Here is a 27,101-nt window from a genome sequence, read left to right as displayed (position 1 = left end):
CGTCACTGTCCATCATGCCAAACTATGTTTGTAAGGCCCCAATTTTTACGATGAAGCGTTATTGACTTAATACTTTGCTCCGTCTTTTGTACTCGAACTCGCAGTTGTTAAATTAGTAATGAGTCTTCGCCCGGCAGGAAATTCATGTTTATATTGCTTTTACGTCTAGAGTCGTACAAAATTCATTGGTGTCTGTTACGTGGAGGATTTTGGAGTAGTTTGATGTTAGAGAAGTTTCAGTCAATCTTATTATTATTCTTATATTTGTCAGGTCTTCTGTCATATTTTGCCAAGTTACGTACTTTACAATTGTTATATATGAATCAATTTTTTAAACTTGGGGTAGAAATACTTAGTTTTTACTTCATTATAATTTTCTATAATACCTCTCTAATTTTTTTGTTACTTGTTTCTTTGATTATATTGAAAGCAGCGTCTTCGCTTCCCGAATTTAATGCCTTACTGTTGCAATTTATGAACTTTATGTTAGGGTCGTTAGAAAACAATTCAATTATTTTTTGTTGCAGAATGTTATATTGTTGATATTGTAACTCTAAAAAAATTCCCGTAGTATCCTTCTTAATATATCTTCTTAACAAAACATTTAGAGCATTATATATTTGTCGAGAATTTTTATATTTGTATTTTAGATATTTGTATTATTTATATATTTCATTGCAAATTCCTCTCGTTTTCCTTTATGAGATAGACTTGCGTTGAATACTTATTTATAATATTATCTGAAATGGGAATGTGGTCACCCAAATTTTTGGGGGCCACTGTGAATTGCTGCCATATCAGAATTATTCTTGTTTATTGCACTAATTTCAACATCTTTAGGATTTATGTGAGCATATTTTTTCATTCTTTTCATTGTAATGGGCTCGTGCCAAATTGGATTTATTGGTAGGACTTTTCTCTTCGTAAAATTTCTGGACGGCATTTTTAATTTTTTTTTTTTTCCGTGGACTACGTTGTGGTTCTGCATTATTAATTTCTAAGGTCTTGGAGCTTATTCGACTGAAAAAGTTGGAGACTTTATTTGCTTTACCCTTTAAAAATTCAATGTTAAATTCGTATTCATTGAGTTTTATCTTCCAAAGCTGTTATTTCGAGTTAGGTTCTTTAAGAGAGTTACGCCATAGTAATGGCCGGTGGTTAGTTTTTATTGTGAATTTTACGCTAAAGAGATAGGGCCTCAAGTATTTAGTTGCCCAAATGATTGCGAGCAGTTCCTTTTCAATGGTGGAGTATCTGATCTCGTGTTAATTTAAGGTGCGACTCGCGTAACTAATGGGGTGACCGTCTTGTTGTAGTACGGCACCTATAGCTTAGTTCGAAGCGTTAGTTACTAAAGTGAATTTTTTTTTGAAATCAGGATATTACTACCCTTCTATAAACACTCTGTTAGAGGTTGCGGTACCTTAGCGTAGTCTCTTATGAACTTACGGTAGTAGACCCAAATGATTTGATTAACTGCAGTTTCATTAAGCTCAAGTTCGATTCTGGAGTCTTCTGATTCATATTTCCGCTCTTCCTTGAATTTTTAATTGAAGAATTATGTATATGTAGGCTGCAACTAGCGTTAGCAGAGTGTCAACTTCTGTGGGAAATGATTTTAAGGAGTAGATATCAACTCCAGTAAAAATTTTCACGGAGCAGGCTTTTTCAAAAATATCGCCCAAGGTTAAAGCCATTATTTTGTTTCAAAAGATTTAGAGAAAAAGGATTGTGTTTCTATTATGAATTTACTAATACAACATAATAGTTCTGAAATTAATAAGTAATATAGCTCAGTTGGTAGAGCGTCCGCCTAGAAAGCGGTAGGTCACTGGTTTGAGTCCAGTTCGAGGAGAAAAATTTTTTAATTAATTTTTCTGCCTTTAACTCGTTTCTTTGATTACGTCATCCATCTGTTCTGCAGTTGCATGAAGAAATTTCCGTTAAAGTTAAATTGTGTTTCTTTTTTTTAAGTTTGTGTGTGAACTTTTTGTTGTTTTACTTGTTTTTTTGGTTTTAATTCTTACCTACCCTCGGGTGGAAAGATTTTCAATTGGTTTAGTTTATTTAATTTTACTTAGACGAACTTTTCGATTGATCACCTTTTAAATTTATTAATACTGATAAAAACACTTAAACAAAATGTCACTGCTTTAATTATAATTATGTTCGCTAATCGCAGTGTCTGTATACCACCGACTGCGCCAGTTTTGTATTAATCAATTTACTAAAAAAAAAAGTAAAAACACACTTAAAATTTCTGCTTCTTTCTTTTTATCGATCGTATTGTGTATACAATAGGTAGGTTATGTGATGGCAAAAAATTTTGCGTATTGAGTTTTCGGTGGGAATGCACTTCTCCATAGTAGGGAAGTGTAAATAAACCATTTTTAGTAACCTGTCGGTTTGTCGGTCTGTGTGTATCTCAAGTTCTGCTGAACCCATTTCGATGAAATTTTATATGTAAGTTTTTTTCCACCATGGCACGGATTGGTCAACTTTTGGGATGTATCAGGCCTCGGGAACTGCGCTTTTAAGCGGGCCTGTTTTACATTTTTAAACATTTTGAAGAAAATATTCAACCGATTTACTTGAAATTTCATATATAAGCTTTGCTTGACAGTTTGCGAAAATTCCTAACTTTTAGAAGAAATCAGGCATCAGCAACTGGTCGTTTACTATGGGCCAAATATACATTTTGGCGTATATAAAGAGAAATAATCAACCGATTTCTTTGAAATTTAATATTTAAACTTTTCGTATTGAAACAATGAACATATAAATTTTTTGGAAAGATCAGGGCTCGAAAACTGATCTGCGGGCCGATTTTACATTTTTCACCATATCTACGGAGTGAATTGATGGAATTTCTTGAAATTTGAGTTCTGGTTGTTACCGAAACTAACTGGCGAGCATTTCAGGAAATTCGGGTAGCATAAAGCGAAACTCTTCTAAGAGTCAAATTTACATTTTTCTAGGTATGTTAACTATAAGCCTACTAATGTCCTAAAAATGAGAGAAATTTGAAAGAAATATTGGATAGAAACAAGAAATATTGGATTTGAATGAGAAAATCATTTAGTAAATTTTCACATAACCAACTTATTAAAAAAAATATAAATTTTTAAACGGGATATAAAATAACCTGCACATAATTTTGTTTTCAATTTATCCTTCTTAAAAAAACTCTTTTTCTGTATTTTCGGCGTTTAGCATTTTTCAAAAAAAAAATTTTAGAAAGTGTTTATTAGTCTCACTCTGTCCGTCTGTTCAACAGTCCGTCTGCTCGCCCGTCCGTCCATGCGTCTGTCCATGTATCTGTTTGTAAAACTTCTACACCCTTGCAGATAGAAAGCTAAAATTTCGTATGTACATACATAGATGTTTATTAGAAACTTATTTCAGTTGATGAAGCTTTTTAGTTATCTCCGCGGTAACTACATATTAAAGAATCTGATGTGGTCAGCACATAACCAACCGCAATGCATATTGTCTAGATTAGTAAAAGTATTCCAGAAGTTTATGAATATTCGTTTTTAATTTTCAGAACACCAATAAGCTTTTAGTTAGTTAACATACCTAGAAAAATGTGAATGTGGCTCTTAGTAGAGTTTCATTTTATGCCGTCTGAATTATAGGAAAAGTTTTTCAGTAATTTCTGGTAACAACCAGAGCTCAAATGCCAAATTTCAAGAAATTCCATCAATTTGCCTCAAAAAATATAAAATCTACTCCAGATCAGTTTCCAAACCCTGATCTTTCCAAAAAATTTATAGATTCATTGCTTTAACACTTCGAATATGAATATCAAATGGCAATAAAATCGGTTGATTATTTTTCGTTATATATTTAAAAATGTAAGTGCTTGGCCCGCTTGTTTGGGCTGTTGTAAAGGTCTAGTTGCTGATACCTGATTTCTTTCAAAAGTTAAGAGGTTTCGAGTACAGTCGCATGAAGCTTACATATTCAACTGTTAATATAAAATTTCTTCAAAATCGGTTCAGCCGAATTTTAGATACACGCGTTAACACATACCGACAGATTGAAAAACCGACAGGTTGCTAAAACTATTTTATTTACATTAATGTATACAAAATGAAATCTAAGATATGCAAAATTTGTTGCCATCACATATTGTACACACAATGCGGTCGGTAAAAAACAAAATGGCTGCTAAAATTAACCGTTATCTTAAACCAGTTTTTCGAATTTTTGTACGTTTTAAGATTTGGAATCTAAAAAACTTTTACATATTGATAAATAGTCTGCCCCCAACGCTTTATATATCACCTCTTGAAGTTTTGAAAATTTTGATTTTTGGCGTCTTATATTTCCGAAACTACAAACTTTTGCATATTTCTTTAAGTGCAGAAAGGTAACGGTAAATGCCATGCAATTAAAAAATATAATTTTTTCTCTTAACTCACACCATTAACTATTAAAATCGACCATTATGTTATCGCCTCTTTAAATTTTTTTTTTGTTTTATTTCAAAGATTGAATACATTGCTCAACCTAAAAGTATGCAATTTTTTGAATATATTCGTAAATGAATGAAAGTAATTTTAATATTGTAGTACATAACTAGATTGTACTACATTTTAAAAGCAGTATTTTCAATTGTTGAAGGGAAAATGCTACAATACAAACCATTGGCTTGATCCAACTTTACTTGCATACTTTTTTACGGTTGCAAATAACTAAAGCACCAAATAGAAATTTTTAATTAACAAAAAAGGGTACTTCACAATTATATTTCATAATTTTATTGTAAATACATAATTCGCAACAAAAACAGAAACTTGATAATATATCCTATATTTTTACTAAATTTTTCAAGTTATTTAATTTTTAGAAAGAATAATATATTTTTCTAAGTTAATAGAGTAGTAAAAATTGTAACACTTTTGAATAATAAAAAAACAACAATAAAATTTCTTTTATTACTTGAATTTAATTTGAAATTAAATTGAACGCTATTTATTTAATTCTCAAATAGATGACGATGTTTGGGCAGATCCAGAATATTTACCAGAAAATGACAAAAATTATACAAATGGAGGTATTTTTTTCTTTTAATTTATTTCTCTTACTTTTTTTACATAATATACTTAAATTTTTCAGTATTTACAAAAATGCAGACAGATGATTTACGTAGTTTACCCTCTAATTCAAGTTTTTATGGAAAGTTTTTTTTAATTTGACAATTACTATAGAACAAACTTAAATTATATTGGATACGTACTTACAGAATCTATATCTTCAACACCAAAAACTAGAAAAAGGAAATCCAATTCTGACTTATGGAAATGCAACATAAGGAAGAATCTTCGACAATCAGGTCAAGAATATTGTGATGGTAAAAATAAAAAAAAGAAGGCTCGAAAAATTCAATCACCTTGCAAAGGTAGCTGTTTTTTTTTATTGCACAAAAAATTTTTCTAAAGTGGATCGTTCAAATATTTTTAAACAATTTTGGAAACTATCATATGAAGAAAAAATTACATTTTATTTTAAATTTGTTAAAAGAGATACAGTTAAATGTCGGCGCGTCAAATCAAAAAAGAAAAGCTTTTCGTTTAAATTTTATTTTCAATGTTCGGATACTAGAGTACTTGTTTGCCGAAAATTTTTCTTAAATACTTTGGATGTTTCAAAAAGAAGTTTTTATTATTGTTTTGCGAATTTTTCCAATCTAGAAACTGGAGTTCCAAGTTCAATGAAAAGAGGAAAAAATATCAAAAAAGTAACACCTTCTGAAAAAATTGTTGAAATTCGGGAGCATATAAATTCCAAAAATTTTTTTTTCAATTGTTGATAATTTTTCCGAAATATAATTCTTTTTTTTTATTCGTATGAAAAGAAAACTTCCTTTTATTCGGAATAAAATACTTTTTTTTTTATTTTTTGCTAATATATTTTCTTCTGAAAAATCAGCTTTGATAAAGTGCGTATGTAGCGCACAAAATATATTAGCAAAAAATAAAAAAAAAGTATTTTATTCCGAATAAAAGGAAGTTTTCTTTTCATACCAATAAGAAAAAATAAAGCATATAAATTCTTTTCAAACAGTTGACTCTAACTACTGTCGGGCTAAATCACAAAAATCTTATCTAGAAGCAGACTTAAATTTAACAAAGATGTACAATCTATATTTGGAAAAGTATAAAGATCCAGTAAAATTACCCATATATCGGAAAGTATTTAATAATGAATTTAACATCGCTTTCCACAAGCCTAGAAAGGATAAACGTGATATATGTTTTATATTTCGAAATAAACACTTCTGAAGAAGAAAACCAATTATATGAAAGACATCAGCAAGAAAAAACAATCTGCAAAGCTCATCGAAATGTTGATAGAAGTAATATAGATGCCCATACATGCGTTATATGTTACGATATGCAAAAAGTTTCCGGTTTGTCCAAGGGAAACGCATCTGTATTCTACTACAAATGTAAGCTTAACTTTTACAATTTAACGGGAACTATTATAATTCCAGATAGAGAAAATATTAAATATTGCGCTATATGGACAGAAGCTAATAGTGGTCGTTCAGGTTTACAATTACTTTGATAAAAATTTTAAAAGAAGCTTGTAAAGACTTTCCTTTTCTAAAAAAAATTATTTTATGGAGCGATTCTTGCATACCTCAAAATAAGATTAATACAACGGCGATTAAAATTTTTGTGGAGGTAACATCTAACTTGGAATGCATAATTTAAAAGTTTTCTGAACCTGGGCATTCCAATATACAGGAAGATGTACAGTACTCTTCATTTAATTCGTTTATTAAAAAGCATGCATTATAAAAAGTGTAAATTATCAATAACACCAATGAAGCCAACAGATTTTAAAATCTACTCTAAAATTGCAAAGACATTAGAATATAGTAAAGTGCTTTTTTAAAAATAAAATCCTTTTTGTACGAAAAAGACACTGAATCTAACAACATATCTCTTAAATATAAAATTTCACTTCAGGAAATTGTTTACAACGTTGTCTCTTTACATAAGATAGCTACAAAAAAACATTGACTACTCCAAAAAATATTTTTTTAAAGGAGCCTGAAACTGCATCAGCAAATTTAATTTCCAAAGAGAAAATAAAAAACTTTCCAAAGAGAAAATAAAATAAGAAATAGGTAATTGTACACAAATTAAGAGTTTAAATTAAAAATGAAATCAAAAAAATTTAAATGTAACTGAAGCTGTGAAGAAAGGCTATTTTTGTTAATTTTTATTGTTACTACACATGAAAATTATATTCAAGAATGTTTCAAGGATAACAAAAGCTCTAACAAAGAAGACTGTTTGATTGTTTTTTTTTTATTTGGTATTATAAAATTTAGTAGCTTAACTTTAAAAGTCATGAAAAAACACCATTTTTTTTATCAAAAAATGTTAAGAATAAAGAAAATGATTTATTTTTGTGTTAAAAAATTAGCAAAAAAATTATAATAAATAATTTAGAAAAACAGTGATATTGTTTTATTTAAAAAAAAATAAGAAATTCCACTAGTTAAAATGTTTCAGTCTGACGAACGGACGGACAAGTTTAAATCAATGCAGAATATTACACTGAGCAAGAATATACTTACATCCATACACCGCACATGACTCCTACAAAGGATTTAAATATAAGTATAAATTATTAAGAAAACTAAATATTACCTTATGCATAAATTAAATCTGGTAAAAATTATAATGGTCCATATCCACTTCGTTTTGGCCCACCTCCTACAATAAAAACAAAGTGCTTCAAAAATAGCGGATGTAGAACAGAATAAAAAATTAGGACTTCAGAAAATCTTCAAGAGCTCTTAAACGGTCAACAGAATATCCTTTAAAATTCGCACGCAAATTCATAAAATGATGATTAATTTATGAGGAGAAATTAAAAAAATCTCAGCGCAAATTTTTTTGTATTTAATCTCAAACTTTAAAGTCGTTTTTCTCAAAATCAAGACAATGGCGTATGGACCAAACTAATATTTAGGTGACGATATGTCTAATATCTAGCAATCAAGAAGAAGCGCAATCCAAATTGAAATTACAATCAGTTAGTTGTAATGCACAACTAACTTCTGTTATCTAGGAAGTATTATCAAGCCCACAGGCGGTACTAATGAAGATATACAGAGTAAGCCAGATAAAGCTAGAACAGCCTTCGGCAGACTCCATCCCATATAGAACAGCTCGCAAATATCTAGACATATCAGGTTGAGTATATTCAAGTCATGTGTAAAATCAATATTAACATATAGTTGCGAGTCATGGACCAATTCCATAAAGAATAAATTACAAGTGTTCATAAAGAAACACCTAAGAATTTTATGCCGAATATTCTAGCCAAACAGAATTAGGAACAAAGATTTGTGGCAACTAGCAAATGAAGACCCTATAGTGTAGCAATTTACCTGTAGGAAATGGAATCGGATTGGTTATACATTAAGAAAAGAGGAATGCATAACAAGAATGGCACTCACCCTGAATCCTTTAGCAGGGTCCAGGCCAAGAGGTAGACCCAGAACAACATGTAGAAAAACAGTGTTGCAAGAATTAAATAGATACAGAATCTCGTTTGATGAGCAACAAGAATGAGCAACAGGTATGAACAGAAAAGAATGGAGACTTCAAGTTGAAGCCGTAAGCTCCCAGGTAAAATAACAGGAATAAAAAAAAGAAAAAAATTTATTTCATCTTCCTTTTCATTCCCTCTTTAAGAATAAATTGTATAACAACAATTGGTTAATTGTTATACAAGTTTCATTAAAGCTCAGTAGATGTCGCTAAAAAAAAGAAACACTTAGAACCGCAAACATTTTTTTTTGGTTTTTTATTTTTCTCCTTTAACTCTTAAGTGGATCACGTATTATAACAGCTGACTTAATATGATATGTACTCGTATATGTGTTAATAAAATTCTATGAAATTTACGAATTATAATTACTATCCCTACCTTTTTTCAATATAAACGCATTTTAAATTTTAAAAGATTTATGAACATGTTCCTTTCTTTTATTTTTTTTGCTACTTTTTATTTTTTCCAATGTCCATGAGTCTTGAGATACGTCCTTAGATGAGGCCTGAAACCAGGGGATAATAACATCATTCTCCTTAATCCTTGAGAGCACCTACTACGAGACCTTTCAGTGCTATTCTGAAGGACCATATTTTTGTCAATGTGGTGGATCAGGCGCAAGAAAATAGTAGGATCTCAGTCCAGAACTGGAGGAAAGTTGAAAGCCGGTTGATGGCGGATTTTCCTCAAATTATGAAAGAGAATCCAGGCTCATATATCTCGTGCAGAGACCAAAGTTGGTACCAAGGATTTGGCCTGTGCTGACAGTAGGTCCCTTGACTTATACAAAAAGGCTATAGCAGAAGTAAGTGAAATTCAGCCCGTAGCGAAACTCGTGATCCCATCAGAGCCGTCGAAGTCTTATACCATTGTGGAGATTGGGCAAAGCCAACTTGCCAACAGACAATTGGCGGAAGTAAAAGTTGGGAATCAGAAAAGGTGACTACCGGCAGTCCCTCATAACAATTAATAGGAAATCATTGGATCTTCTAGAGAAGCAGGAATTAAGGCGTATAAAACTGACACAAAGATAAAGGACGCCCAAAAATAACGGTGACCGACGTAAAGATCTGAAAGGGATCGGTCGTCAGCGTTGCTAAGAAGGTTTTGCAAGAGTCGTCTAATCGGTCCGCTCTTTCGTCAGAAGCGGAAATGCTGGATGGAGCGGAGCTGGCAGATGATGACGTAATGCATCCGAATTTAGAGGAACCTTTTCTGGACTTGGGCCTGGACGAACATGTCGAAAAGGCGTTAGTTAAGGTTAACGAAAGAAGAAATGCTTCGTATCAATTTCCACCACTTTGAAGAACCTCCGGCTGCACTCTTCCTCCGCTTTTAAAAGGAAGAAGACGATATGATCCTGGTCCACGACCCTGGGTAGCATGAATAAAGATCTGCGGGTTGAGGAAGGTAGGACAAATGCTTTTAAGATTTAAAAGCATTTGTCAAGATGCTTTGTTACCGCTTTTTACAAAATGGTACTACATCCTATAGAGATAAATTTTTTATTAATTTTGGTGGTATTGTATGTAAATTCTTATTTGGAAGTGTGATTTGTAACAAAAAGTGAGCACTCTCTTAAGAAAATTGTAAAGATTTAATAAAATCTACATCGTTTTTTAATACGTACGTACGCATTTGATTATGTATCCTTTTCGCGATCTACTGCAAAATGCATTAGTAAGCAAAACATAAGTGTACCTTAAATTTCTTAACAATATATTTTTAGGACAAAATTTTATAAGAAAATGTTATTTCATTTTTTACAAATAGCGTATTTTAAAAAAAATATTTAAAGCTTTTTCAATTTCATTGTAAAAAAAATAAAATTATCAATAAAAAAAAAAAGTTCATCTGGCAATTTGCATTTTCCAGGATTCAAACCTGGCGCTTTTTGCATAGAAATCGTATGCTATACGTATTACCCTGTACAGTATTAGTGTTAGCTCATTATACATTCACGCATTTTATTCGCATGAATTATAAACTCCAAATACATATGTACATGCATTTTAGTAGCGAATTATTTTACGCTTATACAGTAATTTATCGTGAATAAGTATAACTTTATATTTTCAAAGGTATTTTACGATTTTATGCAATATAACCCAAAGCTAAAATAAATTACTCAAAAGATATTAGGTCTCAAAGGAACTAATTGTTTGGTTAATTATTTACTTTCTTATTTTAAATTTTATCTTATAAAATATTAGGAAAAAAACATATCTATATGTATATTACGGGTGTGTTTTTGAGAAAAAAAATAAACTTAAAATATCTCAGACACAGAATGGAACACAAATTCAAAACTACAGACATAATAGTTGCAAGGCTTGCAATGTAAGCACACACTACTAGTTGTAATTAGTAGCGAATTATTTTATGCGTAAGCAGTAATTGATTGATTACGGTGCTTATTGTCAGCAGTAGTTTACGATTTTAAGCAACATAACTCAAAGCTTAACTAAAATAAATTATTTTTATGAGATTTTCTTATTTTAAGTTTTATGTTATTATTTATTAAAAAGAAAACATATATTATATATATAGAAAACATATATTATAATATATGTTGTGGTAGGTTTGTGAGAAAAAAAGAAGTGAACTCGAAGTACCTTACATACATAACTTCAATACTAAAAGCACATAATATTTGCAAGGCTTGCAATGTAAGTACACACGACAATTTTGAAATTGCTATATGAGGATTATATGACAGATTATTTGGAAAATGTCTCGTTACACACCGATGTGAAAATATGAAATCGCGATGGCGCAAAGAAAAACTCAACTAAGACCCAAATTTTTATTTGGTGAGGTATATTAATTAAATGCTTTTGAAATTTTGTTGAAATTTTGTATATGAGTTTACTTTGGCTACGACATGGGCTTATCAACTTTTGGGATACTTCAGGCCTGGGGAGTTGAATCTTTTTGTGGGCTGATTTTATATTTTCAATAATTTTTAAAAAATATTGAACAGTTTATTGTGAAATTTTGTGTATAAATTTATAACCATATAACTGTTAGAAGAAATCAGACGCCAGTATCTCTTACTACTGACCAGAATTTTTGGTTTTTTTTTCAAATTTTGTTTACAAAACTCGAAATTTCTCAAAAATTTGTTATTTTTTTTTTGTTAATCGTAAGAGATCTTAAAGTTAACAAATAACATTGACAGCAAAACTTTATAAATTTGTTCAAAAAACTTGGGGAAAATGCATATTTCATTTTTCAGCCTGGTAACAGCCGTACTTTAAATATTGAAGAAAATAATCAGATCAGATGTGGACTCTAGGAATAAAGTAAAGAAATTTGTAGTTGATTCACAAAAACAAGTTAGTAAAACACTTATGAAGACTTATAAAACATTATGTACAATAATGATCTGAATCACCATGTAACTGGACGTATAAAAAACTAAAAATTCTGAATTAGTTTTGTATGATGTTTGAAATTTAAATTGATTATTTAAAAAACAAAAAGAAAAACTGCTCAAAGAATAAAACTCTTTCAACAAAATTTAAATAGAATAATATATAATTCGTATTATATCGAAAGTATTTCAAATGCAAAAATAATCCCTATCTACAGGTTTGTATTGCTTTATGAATCTTCGTATATTGTCGATAATTTAAATTGCGGGCATAAATATTTTTGCATAAAATATACATAAGTCTTTACAAGATCAATATAGTCTTTACAATTACAATAAAGAAAAAAACAAAGCTTTAAAAAAATGCTAGTGAATAAGGAACAAACAAAGCTTGGGAAAAAAAAACGATCTTACCTTTCGAAATATAACGCTATGTTGATTCACCGTAATACGGACAGGTTTATGTAAATGCATTATAAACTGCGTATACAACTAACAGAAGTGCTAAGAGGATTCCAAAGGTTGTAAATAAGCTCGTGATTTCATTCATTTTTTGTTATAAGACTTTAAAATAAGGAAAAAAATATCATATTTTATCTATAAATTATTGTCTGCAAATATTTTATAATTTAAATAAGTTAACAATTAAAGAAAAATTAAAAAAAAAAATTTGTTGAAGTAAATAATTTTAGAATACTCGCTTTAAAATACATATAAATGTATGTAGGCACATGTACTACATTGTTTTTAATACTACACGGATATTGCCCTTCGATAGCTGCGGCACAGCACTATTGGATTACACTTTAAATCAGGTATACATTCGAGTGTCACAAGTGGAGCATTTTAGGCGAGGGGTACTAAATGAAGTTATAAACTTTTATACCGACAATCCCGTAATTTTGAGAAACTTTCCCATAACATGGGGTTTCCATAATGCTGACACGAATTTGGGTCGGCAAAGAAATATACATAATTCGTGCATGAATCACAACGCATATGAAACAAAGTAAAATGCGAAAGGGTCTGATGTGGTCAGCACATAACCGACTGCAATCTATAATGTCTTGTTCAGTGAAAGTGATATAGAAGATTGCGAAAATAGGTTTTAAACGCTTCTTTATAATTTTTAAGCTTTTCGCTTAAGAAGCTAATAAGCTTTTAGTCAACATATCTAGAAAAATATAAATTTGTCTCTTGTTGGATTTCGCTTTATGCCACTCGAATTTCCTGAAAATTTCACGCCTTAGTTCCTGTAAAAACTAGAAACGAAATGTAAAATTTCAACAGATTCCATCAATCTGTTCCACTAAAAATTTAAAATCGGCCCCCAGTTATATTTTTGAGCCCTGATCTTTCCAAAATTTATAAGTTCATTACTTTATCCCAAACTTTAACATTATATTTCTTTATGGAAATTTATTGATATTACTTCTCTTTACGTCTAAGAACGTAAAGTCGGTCTATAAAAAGGTTCAGTACCTCAGGTCTGATATATACCAAAAGTTGATCATTCCGTGTCATAGCCAAAATAAGCTCATATGTAAAATTTCATAAAAATCGGTTTAGCAGGCAGACTGACATCTCGACAGACAGGCAGGCGGACAGATCGACACACCGACATCTCTCTAAAAATAGTTTATTTACTTCACCCTACTATGGAGAAGTGCATTTTCACCGAAAACTCCCTATACAAAATTTATGTCATTTCATATCTTCCCATATCGTATTCAATGTGGTCCTTAAAAAAGAGTATAGTGAATCATTTTTGTTATTTTTATTGTTTTGCTTTATCTTTATTGTCTTTTGTTCATAACCGACCGCAATGTGTATTGTCTAGTTAAGTGAAAGTGTTACAGAATATTATAAAAATGCCTGGTAATTACTTCTTCCCAATTTTTAGGGCATTGGTAAGTTTATAGTAAACATACCTAGAAAAATGAAAATTTGACTCTTACTAGAACTTCGCTTTATGTTACCTAAATTCCCTGGAATATTCGTCAGTTAGTTTCGGTAACAGCCAGAACTCAAATATCAAATTTCAAGAAATTCCATCAATTCGTCCCGTAGATATGGTAAAAAATGTAAAATTGGCCCTCAGATCAGTTTCCGAGCCCTGAGCTTTCCAAAAAATTTAAATGTTCATTGGTTTAATACGAAAAATTTAAATATTAAATATCAATTAAATCAGTTGATTATTCCTCTTTGTTGACGCAAAAATGTATATTTTGCCCGTAATAAACGTCCAGTTGCTGACGCCTGATTTCTTCCAAAAGTTAGGGTATTTCGCGTACTGTCGAATGAAGCTTATATTCTTATATACTAGAATATTTTTTTCAAAATAATCAAAAATGTAAATGAGAGACTCCATATGCTGTTCTCCAGGCTATTAAAATTTGCAAATGTGAGAGAAACTTGGTTGTTGAGTTGAACATTTGCATAGCAGAACATAGGCACCACTTTGAACGGATGTTGTGCATTTTTCAAAGTTATTGAAGAAAAAAATTTGGTATAAAATAGCGTTTATAGTACTCAATTTTTCCCAATAACTCCTAAGCCAGATCAGGTAGCGTGATGACCCATACACCAAGTTGAAGCTCAGTTGTCAAGGTTGCCACCTGTGCTAAAATTGGAGAAAACTTGCATGTTACGTCACCTAGAGAATTAACGTTTTTTAAAAATGAGATGTTAAAATTTCAACTTTTTCGAACTGTAAAGTCATGTGATTCCGAAACCTGAACAGAAAACTAATGTAGAAATTCATAAGAAAGCCCTTGCTCTGAGGTTTCCAAATCATATTAGTTAATGACACCCTTTATATAACTTGCGTATACTAATTTTAAAAATTTTTTTTTTTCTTTTAAATATTTAAGAAAGTATATTCACAATCTTTTTATCGTCTGAGGGAAGCGACTCTTGTCACTTTCACTTTTTTTTTTCTACGCCATTAGATTTTTTAAATTTTTATTGGTAGTTTTATTATTGTTTTAAAGTTTTGAGTACAAAAGTTTGAGAGTTTTGAGTCTTGTTAAATTTCGATACAGAGTGCAAGAGTCATATAATTAGAAAAAGTACAGTTCGGTTTTGATCCATATCCACGGTTTTGTTCTTAAATGCAAATTTTGGTCAAAAACTTAATACATATCGATCAAAGCAGCACAAAATTATACAGCGAAAATAAGAATTTTAAAATTAAAACATATGTTAAAATGTAAACATTTAACGCAATAAGATTTAAAAAATTTTAACAGTGGTGTTTTATAGACTTTATATTAATGAATTATATTGTATTTGGTATCGGGTTTGTTGCCACTTAAAAGAGTCCTCTTCAGAATGAACATAATATGAACATACATATAACAGAAACCCAAAACCAAAAAAAGCGGACACCACCAAATTGAATTTGTGTAGATTTTTTTTTCTACCAAGAATGGTTATTATTTTAACTTATTGTTGAATTATTGGAACTATTTGAACCAGGTTTAGGTACGCTAAAAACATTATTTTAAATTGAGAACTAATTGGGTTAAATAACCAAAATTAATTATGTTAACTACATGACCTTGTACATGGCAGTGATGTGTGCAATTACGCCTCAGATATTTCTTAGAAGTTTTTATGAAATAGGAAGACAGTTTTATCTAGTTGCCACAAAGCTTTAAAAACTCATTTTAAATATTTGAAGGAATCTATACGTATAGAAAGAATTAATGAGAAATAATACAATTTATTAGTTTCTGTCTATTTATCCGTCCGTGTGTCTGTTTGCAAAACTTCAACACCCATGAAGATAGATAAATTGATTGACTTTTACAAAAAACTTATTTCTGTACAAATTTTTACCTCTAAGAATTATAGCCTCTCAAAGTCCTAAATATCCCATTTTTGACTATTTATTGTAACAAAACCACATTTTTATCACTTTTCCAAAACATTTTTGAAAAAAAATGCTTATTAGTTCCACTCTGTCCGTCCGTCCGTCCGTGTGTCTGGCCTTTTTTAACTATTTGTTGGAAAGAAACCATAAGCATTTATGAAATTTTGCAAACGCAAAAATGCAGCGGCTTGCTTTCCTTAGCGTGGTATACTATACTTGAACTTTAAAAAAACAAAATGGCCGTTAAAATTTACTGTTACATAAAATCCGTTTTGTTTTTCCAAATTTTTGATATCGTTTTTCTTCTAGACCCCAGCCTGTAGAAGCTTGAAATTTTAGGGGCTTTTAGACATTAACAAATAGTTCATTTCGTTAGAAGAAAATTTTTTTCCATCTCCGCCCCCTCTCAAATTGTCGCCCCTTGAAATTTGTAAAATTTGAATTTTTGATACCCTATATATCCGAAACCGCAAGCTTTTTCAAATGTCTATAAACGCAAAAAGTTAACGGTAAATTCCATGACATTAAAAAATATAATGATTTTTCTTAACTCGCATATTTAAACCTTAAAATCGAGCATTATGTTAACACCTCTTTATATTAATTTTTGCTCTATTTCAAATACTGCATAAATCGGTCATCCTAAATATATGCAATCCCAGAAATAGTTTTGTATATGAATGAAAAAAATTTTAATAGTGTGATAGACTGTATTTAAAAACAGAATTTTCACTTGTTGAAGGAAAAGGTGCTACAATACAAACCATTGGTTTGATCCAACTTTATTATTAAATTCTGCGAAAGCAAAAAAGTAGTAGTGAGTTTTTTTCCACCGCGGCACCGTTTCGTTTATTAATATCGCTTTTCCTGTAGCTGTAAGAAAAAGTGTAGGTGTCTGTAATTTCAACAGCTTTGAGGTACTAATAAACAATTTATTTTGCTAGAAAAAATTTTTATTTTAACGCGATCAATTTTCTGCTTCTTATATTCCTGATTCCTCCAAATTTCTATAAATTTTCACCCCGCAATTATACTTTCGTACAACATAAAATAACAAAAAATGTGCTTAAAATGCTATCTTTAATAATTTTTGAAGTTCTATACATCGCTGTCACTTCCGGGGTCTTAACTTTTTAGGTTCCTGAGATATTTTTGGGATTTTTGGCGTACAGGACAGATGAGTACATAGCACTTATGTTATTCTGTTGTATGAGTATATTACAAATTTGTGAATGTACAACAAAATTATAGATAGATATTATTTATAGCTACTTCTCAGGTGGTAAAAAGTACGGGTACTTCTAGAAGGGCTAGAGACATGGGTCAAAAGGAATTAGGTAGAGTTTTGCCTCTATGGTCCCAGAAAAATCTGACATTGGAACTTTTTAGCCCCGAAATAGCTCTATTTTAAGATTTTCTGAAAAAATTTTTGTATAACAAAAGCACGTTTTTCTTTTATACTTTTTATAATTAGAAAGTCAAACCAAGAAATAAATGATACGTTTCACGTTTTACGTTATTAACATATTAGAAACACAAACCGAGAAATAAATAATATTTGAAAATATAATGATCTCACATATTTTTGGTTCGCATAATCGAATCAATCTTAACGTAAATAAATGTCAGCTTTTATCAGACATCAGATGTTTTGTGGCATCTGAATATCAATATTTCATTTGTTGTTGTTTTGAACATTACGTTTCGTCAGCAAGCTTTAAAAAATATACATACAGAATATATGTACGTATGTAGTTAGAATTTTATTATTATTGTTCCAAACGAAAAACTGTAAAATGCTAAATTTTAATACATTCATATGTACATACATATATTTGAATAAAATTATTATTTTGTTTTTGAGTAAACCTTTTCTTTATTTGAAAAATTACATTCATATGTACATATATATATTTGAATACAATTATTATTTTATTTTAACCTGAACCTTTTCTTTATTTAAGAAATTTATTTATATATGTTCACCCGCAGTTTTAAAAAACTAGGTATACATTCATAATTACGTGTGTTTGTATTAATGATTTTATTTCTAATTGTCCCAACAGCAAAATTTCAAAATTTTCCATTCTAATACATTCATATGTTCATACGTTCATTTGTTGGAACGAATAATTTTAAAATCGTCAATTCTAAAACTTTTATATATGCATACATACATATATTCATATATACATACATACATATTTGAATAAAATTATTATTTTGTTTTTGACTAAACCTATTCTTTATTTGAAAAATTAATTTTTGTATGTTTACTCCCATGATTTAATAATTATGCGTTTAAAATTTATTTCTATATATTCGACAGTTTTGAATATCATTAAATTCATATAGAAAGCTTAAAAAAAGTTACTCAGGAAGCTTTAAAAAAAAATATACATACATACATATTTATGTACTTAAAATTTTTGCGAATTTTTCCAAACTATTATAAGAATATTTTTTTGGAAATTTTCTTTAAACTTTTATAATAACATTTATCTGTTATATATAAAAAAAAAATAAAACACAAAATTTAAATAAAATAAAAAAAAAATTTTTAAAATAATCCAAAAAAATAAAAACACGACAACATCCAGGCAAGCATTGATCCAATAACCTTCTAACTATGAGACTACCACGCTAACCACTAGGCTACGCAGTACCTTGAATTTTCCTTTATAATTCTATATTTTATTCATATTTCGTATAACTCTTCAAAAACCATCCTATTTTACATTATATATATATAGCTACTTCTCAGGTGGTAAAAAGTACGGGTAGTTCTAGAAGGGCTAGAGACATGGGACAAAGGGCATTAGATAGAATTTTGCCTCTAGGGTCCCAGAAAAAGCAACAATTCCACTCGCCCGCCCTCCCCCTTCACCCCCTCCAAAGATGTTTTGATCCATTTTTTTACAAAATGGTACTACATCCTTATGGGGGTAATGTTTGTATAATTTTAATGGCATATATATTGGAAATAAGTTAAATTCTATAAGTGTGAGTTATAACAAGAAAACAAAAAATTAATAATATCTACATATAGTTTTATAGCATGTACGATTACATACACATTTACTTATATACATATGTATTCTTTTTGCGATTTGCTACTAAGGTATAATCAATTATACTAAGGTACAATCGGAAAGTAATCGATACAGCATTGATATGCAATCATGTAAAAGACCTGTATGAAAATGTTTTAACAAAGTTTGGTGCCCAAAAATGCCAAAAATACGCATAGAAATCATATGCAATACGTATTACCCTATATACGTTAGCATTGGCGTTAACTCATTCTACAGTCACGCGTTTTATTCGCATGTATTATAAACTTCAAATACATACGTGCATGAATTTTAGTTTATAATTAACAATAATTTATGGCTTAAAGTGTTTATTGTGAAAGGGATTTTATAATTTTATGCGACATAACTCCAAGTGAAATTTTAAAATAAATTACTCAAAAGGTATTAGATTTCAAAGGAACTAATTATTTGTTTAATTATGTATTTTTGGGTAATTATTTCTCAGAACTTTTTTTTTTTAAGTTTTAAGTTTTATCTTATTATTTATCAGGAAAAAACATATCTATATGTATATTATGGGTGTGTTTTTGAAGAAATAAAGTAAACTTAAAATATCTCAGCCACAGAATGGAACACAATTTCAAAACTACAGGCATAATACTTGCAAGGCTTGCAATGCAAGCACACACGACTAGTTTTTTATATAAATAACGTTTTAAATTTAAACAATTATTTTGTAGTACTTTAATAAACAACATAATAATATAAAATTTCTTAACTTTTTTTGTGTCGTACGTGCATAAAAATAGTACCACATAATAATAGCAGTCCGACGGATAATATTTGAACAAAATCAGTAGGCTTTTCAATAATGCTAAATTTTTTGAAGAAATCGAATTTTATAAAATATAAATATTTTTGAAAAAATTTTTTCTTTTACAATTTTTGGCAAACTTTTGTGAAATATTTTTTAAAATTTTAAAGCGAACGTACGTATACCCTACGAACGTATACCGTACGAACGTATGTTCGAAGGGTATACTAAATTTGCCTTACCGTTTGTAACGCTAAGAAATAACGGTCTTAGATATAGACTTAAGTGTATGTTTTTGATCAGCGTCAAATTCTGAGTTTATTTAGCTTTGACTGTTCCTCCGTCCGTCCGTCTGTCCCAAAGATAAGTCAAAAACTAATTGAGCTAAGTTTACCAAATTTCCACAAATGATTAATTGTAATAAGTGCTAGAACCCTATTTAAATTGGATATGATCAGGGTACCGGTTCGGGTACCTGCCATACAACTTCAAAAGTTATTGGCTATATCTCAGGAATTATATAAGCTATGGTATTGAAATTTCACACAAACGGATATACTAATGGGACCAATGTGTTTGATAAAAGTCTTTGAAATTGCTTGGCTCCTTCTTTTACCTGCCATACAACTTCAAAATTTATTTGGCTATATCTCAGAAACTATAAAAGCTATGGTATTGAAATTTCACGCAAACGAATATATTAGTAGGGCCAATGTGTTTATAAAATTCGTTAAAATTTTTTGGCTCTTTTTGGTAGCTTCCATAAAACTTAAATAGTAGTTTGAGACACAGTATTTTGGTAATACGGCAACTTAAAGTCACAGTCTGCCCTATACTCAGTTATGGCATCTTTATTTCTATTTGTTTTCTCGTTCTTAGTAAGATCTATTAATTTCTACATTCTTATGTTCGATAAGCACGTCGTCGTCAGAGATAATTACATTGCTACTGAAATAAATTTTCTCATTTGGAGATAAGTAATAATTGAAGCATTATGTAAGAAATAATGGATTTTAATAAAAATTATTACTATGGAACAAAGTGTTAGGATTATTTTATACTTTTGATACTGATATTTGTTAAAAATATATAAAAACAAGTAAAAACGTTTCAGTCGGTATTAACCGATTGAATTATACCCTGCACCTTTCGTTGTTGTATAGCAATTACTCGAACCTGTGAAATCAGTCTATAGAAACTTCACGGATATGTGTGATTTATAACTGGACACACAACAGCCAAGTTTCATGAATCTGACTTTATTTTTCCAGATATTTAAACTTTTGGACTTGTATGGGAGCTAATCGAACCTGCCAAGCAATCCCACCAAAACTTCAGAAATATCTTTGACCTATAATTGGACACACGACTGCCAAGTTTCATGAATCTGACTTTATTATTTTGCCGAATATTTAAAATTATCTTTTGGAGTTGTATGGCAGGTACCCGAACCTGTCATGCAATTCCACTAAAACTTCGCAGGTATATCTGATCTATAATTGGACACACAACTGCCAAGTTTCATGAATCTAACTTTTTTATTTTTTCAATTATTTAAAGTAAGCTTTTGGACTTGTATAGAACCTGTCAAACAATTTCACCAAAACTTCAAAAATATCTTTGACCTATAATTGGACACACAACTGCCAAGTTTCATGAATCTGACTTTATTATTTTTCCAAATATTTAAAATAAGCTTTTGGACTTGTATGGGAGCCACTCGAACCTGTCAAGCAATTCCACCAAAACTTCAGAAATATCTTTAACCTATAATTGGACCCACGACTGCCAAGTTTCATGAATCTGACTTTATTATTTTGCTGAATATAAAAAATTTGCTTTTGGAGTTGTATGGCAGCCACCCAAACCGGTCCAGCTATCTCATTAAAATTTTTAGAGCATATGTAGAATATAATTGGACACATGTATACAAAATTTTATATTTGTACTTTTATTAGTTTTTGAAATAATTAAAATAAACTCTTTGAGTTGTATGGCAGCTACCCGAACCCGTTGTCCGAATTGGTCCAGTAACAATAGGGTTCATCCTTGGCACAAAAGAAGCAACTTGTGAAAGTTTGGTGTCGATTGCATTATTCGTTTTTGAGTTATCGTGCGATCGGACGGACGGACATGTCTAAATCAACGCAGAATTTTACGCTGAGCAAGAATATATATAAATGTCCATACCGCAGATGACTCCTTCAAGTAGTTGCAAACTCCATACCAAAGTTAATATACCCTTCACGAAGTGCGGGGTATAAAAAATGCTTACATTTTAAAAAAGCAATTAATTACACCAGTTTCCTTGATAAAATAAAGATTTTACAAAAAAAAAAATCTGTCGTCTTAAAATTTGTACCCACTTTCAATTTATCGTTTTCATAATACCAGCTAATACGTTTCGTATGTTATTCATACAGGGAAAAAAAGCTTTCCCGACTCCGATAAAATTTACCGATAAACAATGTTGGTAATACAAATACAAAATTTTGCCGATAAATTATCGTTTATCGGCCGATAGCGATATACATAATAGAGGGGATTAATTAAATTAATATGCTTCATAATTCATAAAAATTATAGCATATATGTATTCTTTTTACTTTAAAAGTCCGTATAATTCTTTTTAGATATGAATGTGATTTATATTTTAGTATAAGGAATTTAAAGATGAATTCCACGCCCAGCTTACAGCAACTTTGAATGACATCCCGAAAACAGACATTGCTATACTTATGGGGGACTTTAGTGCAAATCTGGGTGCAGAAGTGAGATCGATCCGTGCAAAATAATAGTCCCACACGGCACAGGTTTGAGATACAATAATGGTGAGAGTCTCGTGGAGAGAATTCAACTTGGCTATAGGCGGTCCCTAATAAGAACATCCATAAGTATACTTGGGAGTTCACAGGCAGACGCACTAAATATCAAATTGACCACATATATATCAGCACCAAATGGAGACAATCTCTGTTAAATGTACGGACGCGGAGACAAGCAGATAAAAACCGTTATCATATACTCATAACAGCGGATCTAAGATTAAGACTAAGATATGCAGCTGCTTCAAGAAGACGAAAATTGCGCATCGCCGGACTGCGATTTTAAGGTATAAAGCAGGAACTTATATCGAAAGTCCAAGACCAGAAGGTCCAGAAAATATACAATCATGTATAAGAGAAATAGGGGAAGAAGTGTCAGGAACCATGGAACCAGAAAGAAAGATCTGTATCTCTGATGAGGCATGGACAAAAATTAAAAGATGTAGAGAGCTTAGGATCACGAACTAAAGTCGAGAGCCACACGACCAAACTAAGAGCACAGCACAACAGCATTGCAAAAAGAGGTGCCTGGATGGTATCCCTGCAGAATTACTACAAGTCGATATAAGTAGCATTGCCAGAATTCTTCAGCCCATACTGCAAAATATGTGGGAAAGTGAAAGAATCCCGGAATACTAGAAGCAAGGGATAATTGTAAAAATCCCGAAGAAGGGCGACCTCAGGAAATGCGTCAACTGAAAAGGTATAATTGTCCTGAGCAAAGGCAACAAGCTGTTAGAACTTATAATTCTATCCAGAATTCAACCAAGAATTGAAGAAACTATGCAAGAAGAGCACGCTGGGTTCAGGAAACAAAGAGGATGCATAGACCACTCAAACACTCTGAGATCAATTGTGGAGAAATCTTTTGAATGGAAATCCCCACTATTCATAACATTCGTCGACTTGGAGAGAGCATTCTACACAGTAAGGCAAAAGGGAATATGGAAAGCATTAAATAATAGAGGAATACCACAAAAAATAACGAACCTCACACGAGCTCTATACAAAGATGCCGACACTAGGGTCCTCCATAATGGTAAATGGGGTGAGCCACTACGCATTAAAGCAGGTGTAAGACAGAGGTGCCCATTCTCTCCGTTACCTTTCAACATAGCCCTAGACGAAATAATGCGGAAGTCAAAAACCACCCTAATCAGGATTCTCTGATGCCTAGAGTATGGATGCAGTATGTTGATGACGTCTTCGCGATAGTGGACAGGAAGAACTGGAGAATATAAACAGATGCATCAACAAATTACATAGAAACATCGAATTTACATTCGAAATTGAGGAAAATGGAGTGTTGCCTTTTTTGGACATACTGGTGAAAAGAAAATCTGAAAAAATTGGATTCAAGATATATAGGAAGAAAACAAGAACACAAAGATACATTCCAAAGGACTCGTACCATTCAACGAAACATAACAAACTCATTAGGAAGAAAAAACGAAAAATTGAGCAGGAGAATATGAGCACATTGTTTAAACAGAACAGGATATTGGAAGAACAAAGAACAACATGGGCATCTTTAAGTTATGATCATCACTGTACAAACTTGATAAATAAACAACTAAGGAAACACAATATTCGGACATCGGAAACCAATAGTTAATATCAACTTAGGAGTTTGTTAAATTCGGCTAACGATAAATTGAAGATACATGAAAGATGCGGTGTGTACAAAATCAATTGTAATAATTGCGATAAATTTTACATAGGGCAAACGAAGAGACCCGTTACAACAAGACTTAAGGAACATTTGTACAATAAAACGTGCAAGGAGAGTAGGATTTAACAGGATTTTCGATTCTATGGTTGCAAAACACATTTATGAAACGGATCACACAATCACGGAAGATACCTTAAAGGTATTAAAAGAGGTAAAAGGGAAACACAGGAGAGAAATTCATGAAAGCATGCAGATATACAAATCAAACAAGGACTACCTACTAAACACGGACGAAGGTAACGCGGCTACTTGGCTCTTTAAATTAATTATTTGACCAGTTTTAAGGTTTAAAACAGGCATAAATTTAGTTTGTAAATAATAACAAAAAAAAATAAATAATCAAATTCTAGATTAAGTCAGGTAGATTATATTAAGTCAGGTATAATATTAGTAATTTCAATAGATTTCAATTTTTATTGTTTGTTGTCTTAATTAGAAGAAAATCAGCTTTGATAAAGTGCGTATGTAGCGCACGAAATATATTAGCGAAAAATAAAAAAAAAATTATTTTATTCCGAATAAAAGGAAGTTTTCTTTTTATACCAATAAAAAAAAAAGAATTATAGTTCGGAAAAATTATCAACCATTGAAAAAAAAAATTTTTGAATCTGTTAGGGTTTAGAATTTTGGAGCTTTTCGCTGGAACAATAAACATGAAATTTTAAGTATATACGTACATAAATTCTGAATGTACATATATTTTTTTTAAGCCTGCTAACCAAACACAATATTCGTAACAATAACAAATAAAGCATTAATATTCGGAATCCACAAAACATCTTTGTTGTCTTTGACATTTATTTAAGGTCATTTCGAAGATTAAAAATATGCGAGATCATTACATTTTCAAATATTATTTATTTCGCGGTTTGTGTTTCTAATAATAACATAAAACGTTTCATTTATTTCTTGGTTTGTGCTTCTAATTATATAAAATATAAGAGAAAAACGTGCTTTTGTTATACAGAAATTTTTTCAGAAAATCTGAAAATAGAACTATTTGAGGGCTAAAAAGTTTCAATGTCAGATTTTTCCTTTTATCCCATGTCTCTAGCCCTTCTAGAAATACCCGTACTTTTTGACACCTGAGAAGTAGCTATATATATATATAATATATAAAAAAGCTATTGCATGCACGTCATATGCACATTTAATTCTACAAAATTCTTACTAAGACGTTATAGCATTGCACTTCGCATTATGTACAGAAAAGAAAGTGAATTGGAACAAGATGATTATAATAGATAAATATGTTACTGTTTAACCATATAATTGCTGCACATATTCAACAGCACGAGGAACTTCTGTCCATGCAAGACATTATAAATGTTTATTCACTTCATCCGTGAAAAATGTGTAGGATATCGTATTGAATATTTTGAGTTGCTTTCAATTATTTTGTGTTATTTACTTCATTAATATATATGTACCTATATGGGAATGCTGAAAAATTTTAAGTAAGTAATTAATATTGGCGTATAATACACATGCACATCACATAAATATTATTTTCTTATGCTAAAATAATACAAATGCCTGTAATTAACGCAGAAAGCTCTTAGCTGTTAAAGTTCATAAATATAACTAACAATAAATTAAGTTGGATTAAACCAATGATTTGTAAAGTATCCCTCCTCTCTTGAAAAATGGAAAATACTACTATTAAAAACAATGTATTGCATCTTAATTTTTTTCTTTGTGTAAAGACAAATCGTCTGAAGTTTCTATAGAATGGTTTCACAGATTCGAGTAATGTACAACAATGAAAAGTGTAGTGTATAATTCAATCGGTTTATACCGACTGAAGCGTTTTTACTTGTTTTAAAATAAATTCGAAATTTAAAAGAAAAACCTCTTAAATGTTTTTTAAAAATATGTTATTTTTAAAAATTTAATGAATGAAAATAACATTTCGCATGCATGTCATGTATAACAAAATTAGTTACGGTTTTATCTGATGATGCATAATGTGTTGTTATTAAGGGTAGTTTACACAATTATTAATTAAGCTGGATTTACATAATACCTCCCTTTTTTTAAATGTTCAATATTACAAGTTATTTAATTTCAAATATTCTAAAATTAAAAATTTTCATATTTAATAATCAAATCAAAGTTTTGTTATGACTTTGCAATCAGTCAGTCAGTCATTTGCAATAAGTCATTAATTGCATTTCTGTATATTACGTAAAAAATACTTAATGCTTAAGTAAACAAATTTCAAATTCTTTTTATTTTCAAATTTTTAATTTTTAATAAGTCTTTATATTCAATTATTAAATCAAAGTTTTGCATTATATACAACATATGTATGTAATAGGTATATAAAAATTTATAAAGTTCAAATTAATTTTATTTTCAAATAAAATGAAAATTTCTGGTAAAGTTACATAGTATTATTGTAATTTAATCAACTAGGTTCGACTACCTATTTTGATAAAATATTCATTTTCATTATTTTTTAAGTTACTGTCATTCAAACTAGTTTTTCCGATTTTTGATTCGTGGCTTTTAAATCTATTTCAATTTTTTGTTTTTCTTTGGGTCTTTTCAAAATATGCTCACGATTCTTATGATATAAAACCCCCCCACTATACAAAACTATAAAACTGCAAAGTGGTTGTATTATGGTTCCATGAAAACAAAAAGAAGGTTTCGAGAATCTCTAAGCTGAGTAAATTGTTTTCAAGCAGAATTTTCTTATTTCTTTGAAAAAACTGAATTTAAATTAAAAATTTTGAGAAGAACACCTTAAAACAAAAATTGGGATTTTCTGAGGCTATGATGCCTGAAAATTGTAGTCACTGCAAAAGGCAACTCGGGGAGAGGCCAAAAGTTGATGTCACAAAACGCTAAAAT

General features: G+C 30.3%; 1 long non-coding RNA gene across 1 annotated transcript in view; it reads right to left on the bottom strand.

Moving 5' to 3' along the window:
- The window catches only part of LOC129616502 (uncharacterized), a 56,695-nt gene that overhangs the window by 7,106 nt on the left and 22,488 nt on the right, over window positions 1-27,101 (bottom strand). Inside the window, exon 2 of the long non-coding RNA XR_008697557.1 lies at window positions 12,374-12,523. This is a non-coding gene — a long non-coding RNA (uncharacterized LOC129616502). The remainder of the gene's footprint in view (window positions 1-12,373; window positions 12,524-27,101) is intronic.

The sequence above is a fragment of the Condylostylus longicornis genome, unplaced genomic scaffold (genome assembly GCF_029603195.1).
Source record: "Condylostylus longicornis isolate FDR11 unplaced genomic scaffold, ASM2960319v2 ptg000231l, whole genome shotgun sequence".
Lineage (NCBI taxonomy): Eukaryota > Metazoa > Arthropoda > Insecta > Diptera > Dolichopodidae > Condylostylus > Condylostylus longicornis.
The sequence above is the reverse complement of the archived record's forward strand: the minus strand, read 5'-3'. Positions and strand labels throughout refer to the sequence as shown.